Source organism: Physeter macrocephalus, chromosome 13 (assembly GCF_002837175.3).
Source record: "Physeter macrocephalus isolate SW-GA chromosome 13, ASM283717v5, whole genome shotgun sequence".
NCBI classification, from domain to species: Eukaryota; Metazoa; Chordata; class Mammalia; order Artiodactyla; family Physeteridae; genus Physeter; species Physeter macrocephalus.
The window spans coordinates 41,446,822-41,460,382 of NC_041226.1; the positions used below are offsets into that span (position 1 = coordinate 41,446,822).

Below are 13,561 nucleotides of genomic sequence, written 5' to 3' on the forward strand. Positions count from 1 at the left end.
AACCGGTTTGCAGGGCAGAAATAGAGGCACAGCTGTAAAGAACAAACATATGGACACCAAGGGGGGAAAGTGCCGGCGGGAGGCGTGGTGGTGTGATGAATTGGGAGATGGGATTGACATATATACACTAATATGTATAAAATGGATAACTAATAAGAACCTGCTATATATAAAAAAAATTCAGTATAACTACAAGTTAGATGTCTATGATACTGATTATAAAGAGTTTATACAGTATCATTAGGTCTAAGATTAAACTTTTAATACATTGTGTAATTTCCATAAGCTGCTCTTATTGTCCGGGGAAACATTCCAATATCTAAAACTTCAAGGAGACCATACTGATTTTTAAATAATTATAAAGTTCTACATATTTATGACCACACACATTTCATCTGAATAAACACTGCAAGAATAATAAAACAATGAAATTTATTATTAAAAATGTATCTTCATTTTGCTTTACTGGTACAAAGAGGCAGCATTAAGGTTAACGTTTTGTTCCAGTTGCTTGGAATAAGAGGACAAGTCACATCGTTCACTCAAACCTCCAATTCCCAAAACTAATAGTGCTAGGAAAGAGGCGAGGGGAATAGACAGAGTTTGAACCTCACTCTAAAGGCTAATGGAAGACAGTTCTGTCAAACTCCTCCAAGCAGGGGATACCCTGAGCTACACTCAGGCCCAGAATCAAACTGAGGACTCTTTAGGCATGCTGCTCCATCTGACCTGCCCATCATTATAGTACAAAACAGGAAGTAAGCATGCCTAAAATAGTTGGGAAATAGATTTAAAATATTTTGGATCAAAATGAGTATCTTGAATTGTGAGATAAGGAAAATGTAACTGTCAATAAGGAAAACAGAAAGGAGATGATCTCTATAGAATATAACCTTGAATTTTAGCAAAGGAATTGGCTAAGGGACCTATTAAGGTCTCCTTTACTCTGCCTTTCATTCCATGGAGACCCCAGCTCGGTGTGTCCTATGTGAGATCTCTGAGTGTGTGTCAGCACAGCTGTGAGTCTGTGATGAGCTGTGGAGGGTGAGCACACATTGTAGCTAATATCAGAGAGGAAGGGGATGCTTAGCCATGGAGAAAAGAAACACTGTAATCCAGGTACCCATGCAATTCAGTAAAAATGAAAAAGTCAATGCCACTTACCAGGCTCTCTAACTGCAAATCAGTACTGTCTGCCTGCAGTTCATTTGAGGCCAAATAAACAAGCAATTTAGAGATATAAGGAAAAGAGAAAAACACTTCAAATGAAATAGAAAACTTGATTTTTATATCAATAGTGTTTTGAGTACAATATATAAATTAAATTACTACAAACAAAATATATATTTTTGTTAACTTAAAAAAATTATGTATCATAAAAATGGATGTTGTATTTTGTCATATCATGACAGCAATTTTATTTCACAAGTTATTATTTCTCTAACTCATATGTCTATTAGTGTAACATGAATCAGTAATTTATGAATGTTTACCACATAAAGATAAACATAATGGAAAACAGTGGTGGATTTTTAGTTCTAAAGACTCTTTATGAAACTCTATACTTTCTACGTACATTTGGCAGATTATTTTGAATAGCTGACCATTTGAGAATTTTAAATCTCTTTATTCAATACCACCTAAACTATTATAATCATGCATATTGCCTTTCCTCTGATTTCATATTGAAAAAAGTCATTACAAATAATTCTTTTTGAGAACTAGACAGTAAATAAAAATGTCAGAACAGTTGAAACGCATTCCCCTATGTTCTTCAAAACACGTTAGTACGTCATTCATGGAAATATCCCACAGGTTTTTCCTCATTTACTTACTCAAATTGTCTCTTCAGTTTATCAACTCAAATTTGCTTAGAAGTATCACACTGGAAGGAAGATGTGAGGACATTGATACAGTGAGGAGAGATAGCATTTCTTACTTAATAACAGTAATACTGACATTTTGGAGCTCTTATTATCTGCCAGACCGTATTCAGGACACTCTGCTTATATCATTTCTAATATTTCTAACATCCTCTATTTAAGATAATTATATTATTATTATAATGAAACAGCACACATGTGAGAGAGAGACAGAGAAAGAGAGATTGAGAGAGGAGACACTGAGAGTTCACAACATGACTAGAAAGTACAGGGTCAGTGTCAACCTTGATTTGCCTTATTCTGAAGCAGGTGTTCCCAGGGCCCTGCACATCATAAAACACCTTCATACCTTCTGTACCTTTTGTGGACAATGAAAGAACTAAAGATCTAAAGCCTTCTGACTGTGCTAGCATCACATAAAATGGGTAGACTATAGGCTAATTTCCCTTCCCCCTTTCTTATGCTGCTTGCCTCTTAGGTCAGGATTTTACTGCATGTGGAGCATTGGTATTTCTGGCTCGAAATACCTGAACTTATTTTAAACCATAACCTTTTACTGTACAATAGTTTTGACTTAGGAGAGATTTCTGAAGAGTTACTGTGAGATATTCTATAGCTATTTCTTAAGGAGCTTAAACCAGAACTCAACATCCTCTTCTGAATGAAGATCCCTCTTTGACTTTATTTAAAAATATATTTCCTTAATAAAAAGAGGCCTTGAGGAAATATTCCAATGAGGCATCACTCTTCCTATGATAGGATGCTACCTTTCCTAAGCCTGGGCTTGTTGTTTTGTGGGGCCCCTACATCTATTTTTGGTCCCTAGACATAGTTTCACAACCGTCATTTGGTTTAGTCTAAAACTGCATCTTTAAAAACATAAAATATAATCTACTCTCTTCCTTGACTAAAGCAACTTTTTTTTTTCATTCCTGGAATATTTTAAAAGCTGGTTCAAGTTTTCTTATTTTATTCCTAATGTGAAAGGGTTTTTCATTTGAATGCTCAGGAATGATAAAAGACCAGTTCATGTCAAAACACAAAAACATGGGGGAAAAAAATAATCAGTGAAACCAGTGCCTGCAGTTAGGAAGTTTATGGTTTAATTCTTTCCTTCTAATGAGCATTTAAATCAAAATTGTTATTATGTTATTTTTAACTGTGCTTTTAATTTGCAGAGATTAGCTGGCAAATTTGCCCAAAGTACAGTATATTGCCTGTTTGCAGATCTGGCTGAGAGCTAGGTTATTACTAATTACAAAGAAATAAAGAGTTTTCTGGCCAATTAGTAGGAATAAATCTGTAAAGGTTCAAAATTCAAGTGAAGATCAGGAATCTGGAACATAATAAGATTTTCATTAATATCCCTTATATATAACTAAATGTTACCAGTTAAACCTACTTGTGGATGCTTGGAGTGATCCTATAGAAATTCCAAATTCTCTCCATTCAAAAGCTTTTTTAGACTAAATCTATGTAACATTTCAAACAACTGGTGCTAAGTCACACATTTTAAAAACGAAATTTGACTGTCTATGTAAGAAAGGTGAAATGCAGAGCTAAGATATTATTTGGATGATTCAAGATTCACTAAAAAAGCAACACCTACCTTTCCTCAACTAGCCAGGAAGAAACTGGAATTTAGAAAGGATAAGTCTCATGCTTCTTTACTTGTGTATTAATTATGAGGACAGAACTGAATCCAAAGAGTTTGCTTAGGTAACTGCTTAGTTTGACTTAATTCTTACAATACTACTAACATAATTGAAGACTTACTGTGAACCAAGAAGTGTTCTGAGTTACATGTGTTAGCCTGCAATCTGTACAAGTCTATGAGGTAAAAGTCTTATGCTCATCCCATGCTGCAGACAAGGCCATTGGGCCAGAGCAACCTGCCCAAAGTCATGCAGTTTGGCAAATGGAAGAGGCATGATTTGTACTCAGTCTACTGGCACGCCACACATTTCCTCTCAGCGTCGTACTTGAGAGGTCTTAAAAATGTATTTATATATTCTAGGTGGATATCTTTACTAAGATATGCAACCAAAGCCTTAAAATTCCAGAAACAAATTGAAACTCTGTCTCTCCCCTTCCCCCCACCTCACTCTCTCTCCCCATCTCTATCTCCGCCTGCCTTCCATCCATGTTGGCATAGTTTCCCTTGGAAGCAGTCAGATCCTAAAAAAATCATAGATTAGATCCTGAAGGCAAAGAAAGTATATAAAAGTCAGTGAACACATAAAGAATCCTAAAATATGATGTATCAAACAGACCATTAAACAAACAAAAAAAATCATGAATCAAAAACTTTAACCAGAATTTCTCTGTTTGCAACAATCAGGAAAAGACCAACATAAAAGTCATCATTCAATGGTGGAGTAATGCATTTACATTGTTGAGTATAAGCACAAACTGAACTTCTAACATTGTGATTCTTTTCTGGACATAGAAATATACTACGAACTGATGCTTTTTTAAAGTAAAGAAATGATGTCTCTACCTGGGGCAGTATCACAGAACTAACTCTAACATAAGGTTGACTAATCTCTGCTCTGAATTTTAATTGTAATTAAATGTATGCCATAAGTAGATTTCCTCATAATATTTAAATTATATTATTTAATCCATTTAATACTATTTTATGAAATCATCATATTTTAGGGTAGTGTTGCCTGATTTAGAAAAAATAAAATACAGGATGACTGCTTAAATTTGAATCTCAGATGTACATGAACAATTTATCAGTCTAAGTATGTCCCAAATATTGCAGGAAACTGTGCAATATTGCAATATTTGGGACATACTTAGACTGAAAAAAATATTGTTTATATTAAATTCAAATTTAACTGGCTATATTGTACTTTATCTGGCAACTTTAGAGTTATTAAAATCTGGGCATCCATGTATTTGTCAGTCACACTAATCTGAATAATTCTCAATCTACTGACAGAAACGTGTGTCAAAATAGTGTTAAGGTTAATTTGGGACATTTGAGACAAGTATCTGTGGTTTCTTCAAAAATTTCAAATTATTTTAAAACTCTAGACAATTTATTTCTCATTTATTTTTCTATATCAAGATAAAATAAAAGATATTAGTTTGATTTTGAGTATAGATCCTTTATAATTAGTAATTTATTTACATGTTTTTCTTATGACATGGCTTTAGAATACTTCTAAGGGACTTCCCTGGTGGAGCAGTGGTTAAGAATCCACCTACTAATTCAGGGGACACGAGTTCGATCCCTGGTCAACGAAGATCCCACGTGCCGTGGAGCAACTCTGCCCGTGTGCCACAACTACTGAGCCTGCGCTCTAGAGCCTGCAAGCCACAAGTACTGAGCCCGCATGCCACAACTACTGAAGCCCACATGCCTGGAGCCCGTGCTCCACAACAAGGGAAGCCACAGTAATGAGAAGCCTGTGCACCTCCATGAAGAGTAGCCGCCACTCGCTGCAACTAGAGAAAGCCCTCACGCAGCAACGAAGACCCAATGCAGCCAAAAATAGCATAAAATTAAATAATAATAATAATAAAGAATACTTCTAAGGGTTACTGAAATCAGTAAGCTCCTTATTTTTAGATACAGCTACTGATTTGCTTATCTATTTATCACTTTTAACACTCTCAAATTATTATAAACACTGATATACAAAGAACATTTTTTTCCTTTAAGGCAGACCACACATCCAGGGTTAATTAATGCCATTCCTCTTTACCCACCCTTAGCAGAATGAATCACAAGGCAGCAGGCAGCTATGGAAATGAAATTCTTTGCAGCACACCAATGAAAGTTGACATTACCCTTCCTTTACACTAGGAGGCATATTGTTCCTACAGATTTTTCTACTATAACACTGAACATACTATTCAGTGACCAATTCGACAAGCTCAAATGCAACTGAATATTACTAACTACTTTTAGATATTTATGATAAACAAGTACTCAAAGCTAATTCTTTTGGGGATTAAAGTCATACTTGAAATTGATGAGATCTAAAACTTACCAGCAGAGAAAGCTTGTGTTCCTGCTGGTTTTACAGCCATCTTTTAACCACTTTAAGTAATAAAAGATAAAGTCATCTCATTGCAATCCTCTTAAAAATAAAATAGTAATGAAACAAAAAGTGTATTTTGAATAATTAATATTATAATAAATACTTTAAAATCATAAAGTGAACATAATTTATTTAAAGTGAAATAATGAATATACTGGAGTATAAATATGCTTTACTACATAAGTTTTTATCAGTCTTTAGCAAACTGTGGTGTTTTGGAACTGCCCATCAGATATGATAACTATGAAAAAAGTCACATGAAAGATTTTAAAATATAAAGTATTCAGAATTTGAAACACATTTTTAGAATTTTTTAATTCTAAGGTATAACAATGATTTTGCATTTCAAAATTCTCCGTGGTAATTTTGAACACTTTACTGGAAACTTTTGCTAAATAATTAAGATACATGTTTTGATTCTTCTACATATTTTCAAACTCTATTGATAATAATAATACAAAAATAATGATACCTGTAAACCAAGCCTGCAGTATGTGCCAACAGCCCTGTGGACCCAGGGTCAATGAGTTAGATAAAAGGTTATTCTGAATCCACAGTCTGTGTTCTTAATCACAACGCCACAATGCCTCCCAAAAAAGCCAACACTGACTATGTATAGGACTCAAACCTCCCCCAAACTTTCAAATATCTTTTTGATTCTACCCTAATTTTTGTTGTCTTTGCTCTCAATCCACTCCACCCTCAACTTTGCCTGCCCTAAATGTTGTTTGTCATGATTTCCTTCTTGGACCATCTTCCAGTAAGATAGTCCCTTCGAAGATAGTCCCTTGTCTATCTTCATAACTACATTTACTCCCCAAATTTCAGTCACCTTCTATGTTGTCAGTTTCCAGTTTCCAACTCAGAATCATATTATTAGTTCCTAGATACATCTATCTAGGAACCTTGTACACCTATCCAAATTTTTAAAATTTTTAAGAATTGTTTCCTGAGTTTTTATCTCATATTCTCTAATTTATTTAATTGTGTAATTTTCCAGTAATTCTAGCAAACTAAAATCATGGAATACCATCAAGACTTTCTATTCTCTTATCTGCTGTATCCAATTAGAACATATTCTATCCTCCCTATCATTCAAAATCTGGTCCAACCTATATCTCAATCCAGGTTCATTTCTTGTCACAGACTGGAACAGTTGTGTATTAACCATTTGTTGAGCATCTGTGTTTCAGGCACTGTGCTAAGTGATTATTTATATCAAATAACTGTAGTTTTTATAACAATATTCTCAAAGATATTAATAGCCCCATTTTGGAGGTTAGGAACCCAAGACCACGTGGTGGAGCTAAGCATAACTGCATGTGCCACAAAAATACTGAACTATTCACTGCTTACCCAACTAGCCATGACATTTCATAGCACCAAGAAACCTACACTGCCAGTGGGTGCTTACACACACACACACACACACACACAGGCACACGTACATATTTTATTTACTTAAACAATTTCTGTTTATCCGATGTCCCTTGTTTAAAGTATCACTCTATAGAATCTTTATTGATTTCTTATTCAAGACTTATTCTATTTTAAACCCCACTTTTTTTATGCTTATAATTGGCATTTATTCTAGTTCACTAATGTTATTGGTATCTAGTATCTTCTCTCTTTCAAAAATCAATATTTCTATCTTTTTTTTTTTTGTCTTGTTTTTATGGTCTATCAAATGCTCATAGCCTGCCCCTCAGAGAAAATAAAATTGCAAAACAATTTCAGGAACTTTACAAGTTCCCGCAAACTTACTCAAGGCCTCTCCTACCAAGGAACTCACATTAGAACTCTTGTTCTCACAGTAATTCAGTTTTTTTTAAGTTTAGTGAACCTTGGTTTTAATGCCTGTCCCCAGAATCTAGCAGAGTACCTGACACATAGTAGCCTCTGCATGAGTGTTTACAGAACGAATAAACAAATGAACAAATCATGGAAAAGTCGTGTGAATAAAGGATCTTAAATGACAGACCTTGAATTGTAAGATATTTCAGAATTACTAAGTCTTATATAAATTGTGGCAGACATACTCTAGTGTAACCCCTCAGGTTCCCAACCTCCTGGTGTTCATTACCATATGTATCCCCTTCCCTTGAGTGTGGGCAGGACCTGAGACTTGCTTATGACCAATAGAATATGGCAACAGTGATGGAATGTCACTCCTGTGAATATGTGACGTTATGTAAGAATGCATGTTGCTACAAACTCACTCTAGAGACTGTCTCTCTAACTGCCCTTGAAGAAGTAAGCAGTCATGTTGAGAGGCACATGTGGCTAGCAGCTGAGGGTGGCCTCCAAGCGCTGAGAGCAGTCTCTCCAGCACACAGCCAGTGAGATAGTCTCAGTCCTACAACTGCAAGGAAATAAATTCTTCTAATAATCTGAAAAATCTAGGAAGTAAATTCTTCCACAGTTTAGCCTGCGGATGAGAAAGCAACCTTTCACACCTTGATTGCAAGCTTTTGAGACCCTGAGCAGAGGACTCAGCCAAGGCACATTCAGACTCCTGACTTAAAGAAACTGTGAAATTATGAATGTGCGTTGTTTTAAGACACGAAGTTGGTGATGATTAGCAATAGAACATAGATGGTAGATAGACAGATACATATATACATATATACATACATAAGAGATGAGTAGATGTATATTTTGTTTGTGATCTACATGGCTTAATCTAGAAAATGTTCTGACCTCTCTGATTTTAAGGGGGAAGTAGTTAGTAATAGATAGTTTTTAACTTACATTTAGAAAAAATATATTTAATAAAGCAAAAAATTAAAGTTTATAGCATTAAAAAAATCAAATTTTGTCCTTTCATTGCCTTTTTTTCCCCTTAAACTCAAACCACAGTAGGATTGATTACTTTTTCTCTATACCATTCTCTGAGGAGCTCTAGATTCATTAACTCAGGGGCCACTATTGTGGGATCACCCTGAATTGATTACAAAAATCCCATGGGGAAGTGAACATAACAGGTGACAATAGGAAACCTCTGAACAATTTTCTTTGGGTTAATATAATTAGTTCAACCCAAGATATGTATAAAAAAAAAAACACAGTTCATAAAAATTATTGTATAAAATACTGTGCCCCAAAAGTCAAATTCATGTTTAATTCCCAAAGCATATTATGGTTAGTGATTTTTTTTTATTGAAGGTTAGGATTAGTACAATCTCTTAGTACTGAAATTTGATAGGGTAATTATGTTTTTTTGTCTGGATTTTGCTGGAGTATTTTAAAATTTTATTAGCTTGATATTTTTTCTCCCCAAAATGACAGCCTCATTTAAAATCTCATGCCCAGATATTTTAAGTTCTCCTTTTCTTAGCATGTGTGTCCTGTATCTTTAAGACTGACAGGAAAAAATATTTTTAATACAATTTTTTACTTTATTCTAAGAATGATTTTTTTCTCAGCTCTGTATCAGGTGCTTTCCATGAAAATTACAAAATAAAAATATAATTTGAGTACATTATTAAAATTGTGGAAAATATAGACAATTAAAAAGAAATCAATACTCCAAACTGAAGATAACCACAGTTAACATGATATAGGACTTCCTAGGTTTATTATTTGTTTATTTGCTTTATCTTGATAGAACACTTAATTTGTCTGTATATTCATGTGTTTGTGAAATATTATATTTTTAGTCAACAAATATACATTGCTGTCCTACTATATTCCAGGTACTGTTATGCCTGGAGAATAGAAAGGTGAGCAGATAGTCTTTAGAGATTAATGGGAGAGACAATTGTGAATCAACTAATCACACAGATTCTCTTTAAGGAAAAGATATAAATACCATGATAAAGAAAAATTGTTCCAACGAAAAGAGGACTAAATAAGACTAAGTAAGACTCCACATATATGAGTTCTATTCTTGACTCACAAACTATGTAACTTAGGCCAAGCACTTCCCTTTTTACTCCTCTGTATAAAATAATTTTATATTGTGTGGGCTGCGGGGTCCTATTAAGGTCTAATTTTCATTAGCCAAGTGCCAAGTAATCCTTGCAGAAGTAGTTCTTTCACAAGTTGCTCGTCTTACAATTCATCTTAGTAATATTCAATGTCTCAAACTTCCTCTTAAAAATGAGATTAGTGCCCCCAAATTTAAAACTCAATGTCAGTGATGACTATATTGTATTACACACTGTCTTAAAACCTGTGCACATTGCAGGTCGTTTCTCTGAATAGAAAAAGCATAACCTGTGAAGTCAGGCACTCCCAAGTTCATATTATGCCTCAGCTACTTGCTAAGTAGTTTTGACAAATAATTTACTTAAAATACTATGTAACTTGCAATATTGGCATGGAATCATAAACAATATATTAAAACATTTACTAGCATTCCTGACTCATAAGTAGGCCTCAGTAAATATTACCCATAAATATACCAGGTATCAAAACTATCCTTAGTGAGAAATTCACCAGCTGAATTCATACACAGTCCAGATAGAGGTAGAAGCATATGACAGTCAGGGCTTTAATAATATAAATACAATCTGAAATTTTGAACGTCATTAAACAGCAGAAAATCCTTAAAATTAACATTTAAAAGAAAAACAGATGAGAAAATAACTCCATTCATGATTCTCAATGGGACAGGATTAGGACCTAAATCTGAATTAGTGGTAATAAGCTGCTCCCGATCTGATTACATAATTGTTTTTGTTTCTTTTTAATTTAGTGAAATTCCTTCATCACTCTAGCTATATGTCTTAAAAATTAAAATCCTCAATTGAAAATCCCCTTACCATTTTCTTAGAATTAATGGTTTTATTGAGTTTTACATGGAGGGCACGATCATATTAATAGGTTAACTTTTTAAGGAAATTGATTAATTCTGTTATTTGGGAATGGAATAAATCTTTTTACAGAAAAACTGACAAAACTCACTGCAAGAAATATTGCATGTGTGTGTGCCATTTGTGGGACAGTTGGCTAAGTATGCACTAGGACTCAGAAGTGCCTAGAAGATAGAGACACTATCTCTTTGGTTGCCAGAGGGCTACATTAAAGCCTAAAGGTATATTAAAGCTTAAGTTTCCAAAAACTCCCCCACATGATACCATTTGTATTAATTTCTTTAAAAAATGCATAATGAAAAAGTACTATGAAATTAGTACTAAATTTTAATTATTTTTGAGAATCATTATATTTGAAAATGTAGGAATCCATACAGATATAATACTTAATAACTCTATAGATAATACGAATTTATATGTATATTGCATAATTGCTATAAAATCATGACTCTTCAAGAGACAGACAAAATGCCACTGAAGACAATGGAAATGGTTTAGATCTACATAGCAGGATTATTACTGTTGAAGATTATTGCTTCAATTACTCTGTACCTTACTCCACAAATTCTTCAAAGTTAATTACAAAAATGTGACTGCAGAATTTTAAGATAATATATCATAATATTATACTAATATGAATTACTGTTTAGTTATGGATCTCAATGTTTCTAGGCTAGTCTAATGAATTCTCCTCTAGACGTTTGCAAAAGAGGTTAAAATTAAAGTCTCTTTAAATGTCAAAAGAAGTGTTAGCCTCCAGGGGCCCTCTGGGCTCCACCTTTCCCTATCTGACTCCTATCCTTCCTTCCCAATCATGAATAAGGATGGCTTCTCCAGCAAGGAGCACTGTTCCAGTTTAACACATTTTTATGAAAGTGATTCTTCTGGGTGAAGTCACTGTGTTGAGTTGAATGTTGGAGTTGGCAAGGGTGTGTCTTCCCTTGGGTCTTTTTTTCCATGTGACAGGACTGGTAAAAGTTCAGGGGAGTTCTTCAAGCAGGCTTGAAAGTTTCCCCCACACCCCCAGTTTTAGAATCTCTCATGTCTTCTATTTGGCAGTTTGCCCAGTGCTATTTTCCAGGTTTAAGAAATTGTTGGGTGAGTAACTGCACCTATTAGATAAAGTCCTGGCCTAGGGCAGCTTAGCTTAACCATATTGTAGCACACATTTTTGCTATTTTCCAGGTTTAAGAAATTGTTGGGTGAGTAACTGCACCTATTAGATAAAGTCCTGGCCTAGGGCAGCTTAGCTTAACCATATTGCAGCACATATATATATATTTTTTTTTTTTACTTTTACTTCTGTGAAAATAACTGGTGAACTATATAGACAAGTCCTAAAACCATTTGTGCCAGTGTGTTTAAAATAGAGCTTTCCTATCTTGATTTTGGAGGAGACCCAAAGACCAGAGGAGCCAACCACTGCCATGTGCAGAAGAGATGGCCAAGAACCAGTTTTGGGACCTTGTCTTAATGCCAATAAGAGATGTTTTAAAACTGGAGAAGGGGAAGTTGCAGACTAGGAAATCTGGTTAGAAAGAGCTGTCCTACACATCCAACCTCTTTACACAAGTCCATCAAATGTTGAGACAATGGAACCACAGTTTCAACGGTCCTTAGACTGATCAGAACCAAGAAATCTAAGGAGAATTTTTGACCAGCTCCGCCAAATGCTGTGAGATGAGTAGTTGCTTCTTTGGATATGGCCTGACTTTCTGGATATGTGAAGTCAAAAGATGCATGTATGTTTTCCTTATGAGACCAAGAAAGAGGACATGAAAGATTAAGAACCAGAGCTGGTATGGAATTTGCTTAGATTTTCCTAAAAGATTGGCTGAGAAAAACTTCAGCAGAAAGAAGATGCAAATGTAACTCCATATGTCAATGAGAAGAGAACCACCTATCAGAAAAACCTGCAGAGCTGGGAGCACAGTTAGAGAGGGTGCATATGTACAAAATATCCCCCATCACTACCCTGAAATCAAAGAGTCAGTTTAAAATCCTAGAAGGCAGAAAACACCAATGCTGGATTACCACAACAGGACTAGTTAAGAAAGTCCTTTCATGCTTTTTACCTCTTCTTGGTATTTCTACTTCAACCATAGAATTGCCAGAGGCACTTTAATATCTAAAGCAGTGAGAGAAAGAGCTAGGACATTACGAAAACGTCACCCTAACCTCATTTCACACTATAGGCAAGTTTGAAGCAGGTCAAGGTGAGTTAGAAAAAACTTTTAATTCAAATCAAACAGAAATCATGATGATTACTTTGGACTGGACATAATAATTATTGAATTGGACTTCTAATTTTTAAGTAAAGTGAACTAGTTAGGGATTAAAAAAAATAATAATAGCATGACCAAAAAAGATATAGCATTTGCCCAAATTTTTCTTCAAAGGCCGAGGAAGAAGCACCCTCACAGGGCTTACCTGGAATGTACAATGATTTCTAAGGTGAGGTGTGAGTTTGTTGGAAAATAAAGGATTTTGCCAGTCTCATCCCACTCATTCCACTCTTTCAATGTATTGGTTAAAAAAAAATCATCCAAAATTAAAATAGACAAAAAATGTAAAACTCCACATCATTATCACTCCTCTTCATACTTGTTTTAATCACCATGTTTTATATATATATATATATATATATATGTATATGTATGTGTGTATAGTCTTCACTGGAAAAGAGCATTCCACAGGACACTTTTTTCTTTTTCTTCATTGACTATGTTCTACTTAACTATATTTAATCAGTTCTAAAATGTAAAAATGTCTTCCCATTTTAATATCTTTGACATCTAGATGT

The 13,561-nt window shown here is 34.5% G+C and overlaps 1 protein-coding gene across 1 annotated transcript in view; it reads right to left on the minus strand.

Annotated features, from left to right (window-relative positions):
• Window positions 1-13,561, minus strand: part of PCDH9 (protocadherin 9) — a 999,310-nt gene that overhangs the window by 331,052 nt on the left and 654,697 nt on the right. The gene's annotated exons all lie outside the window — the stretch shown is intronic.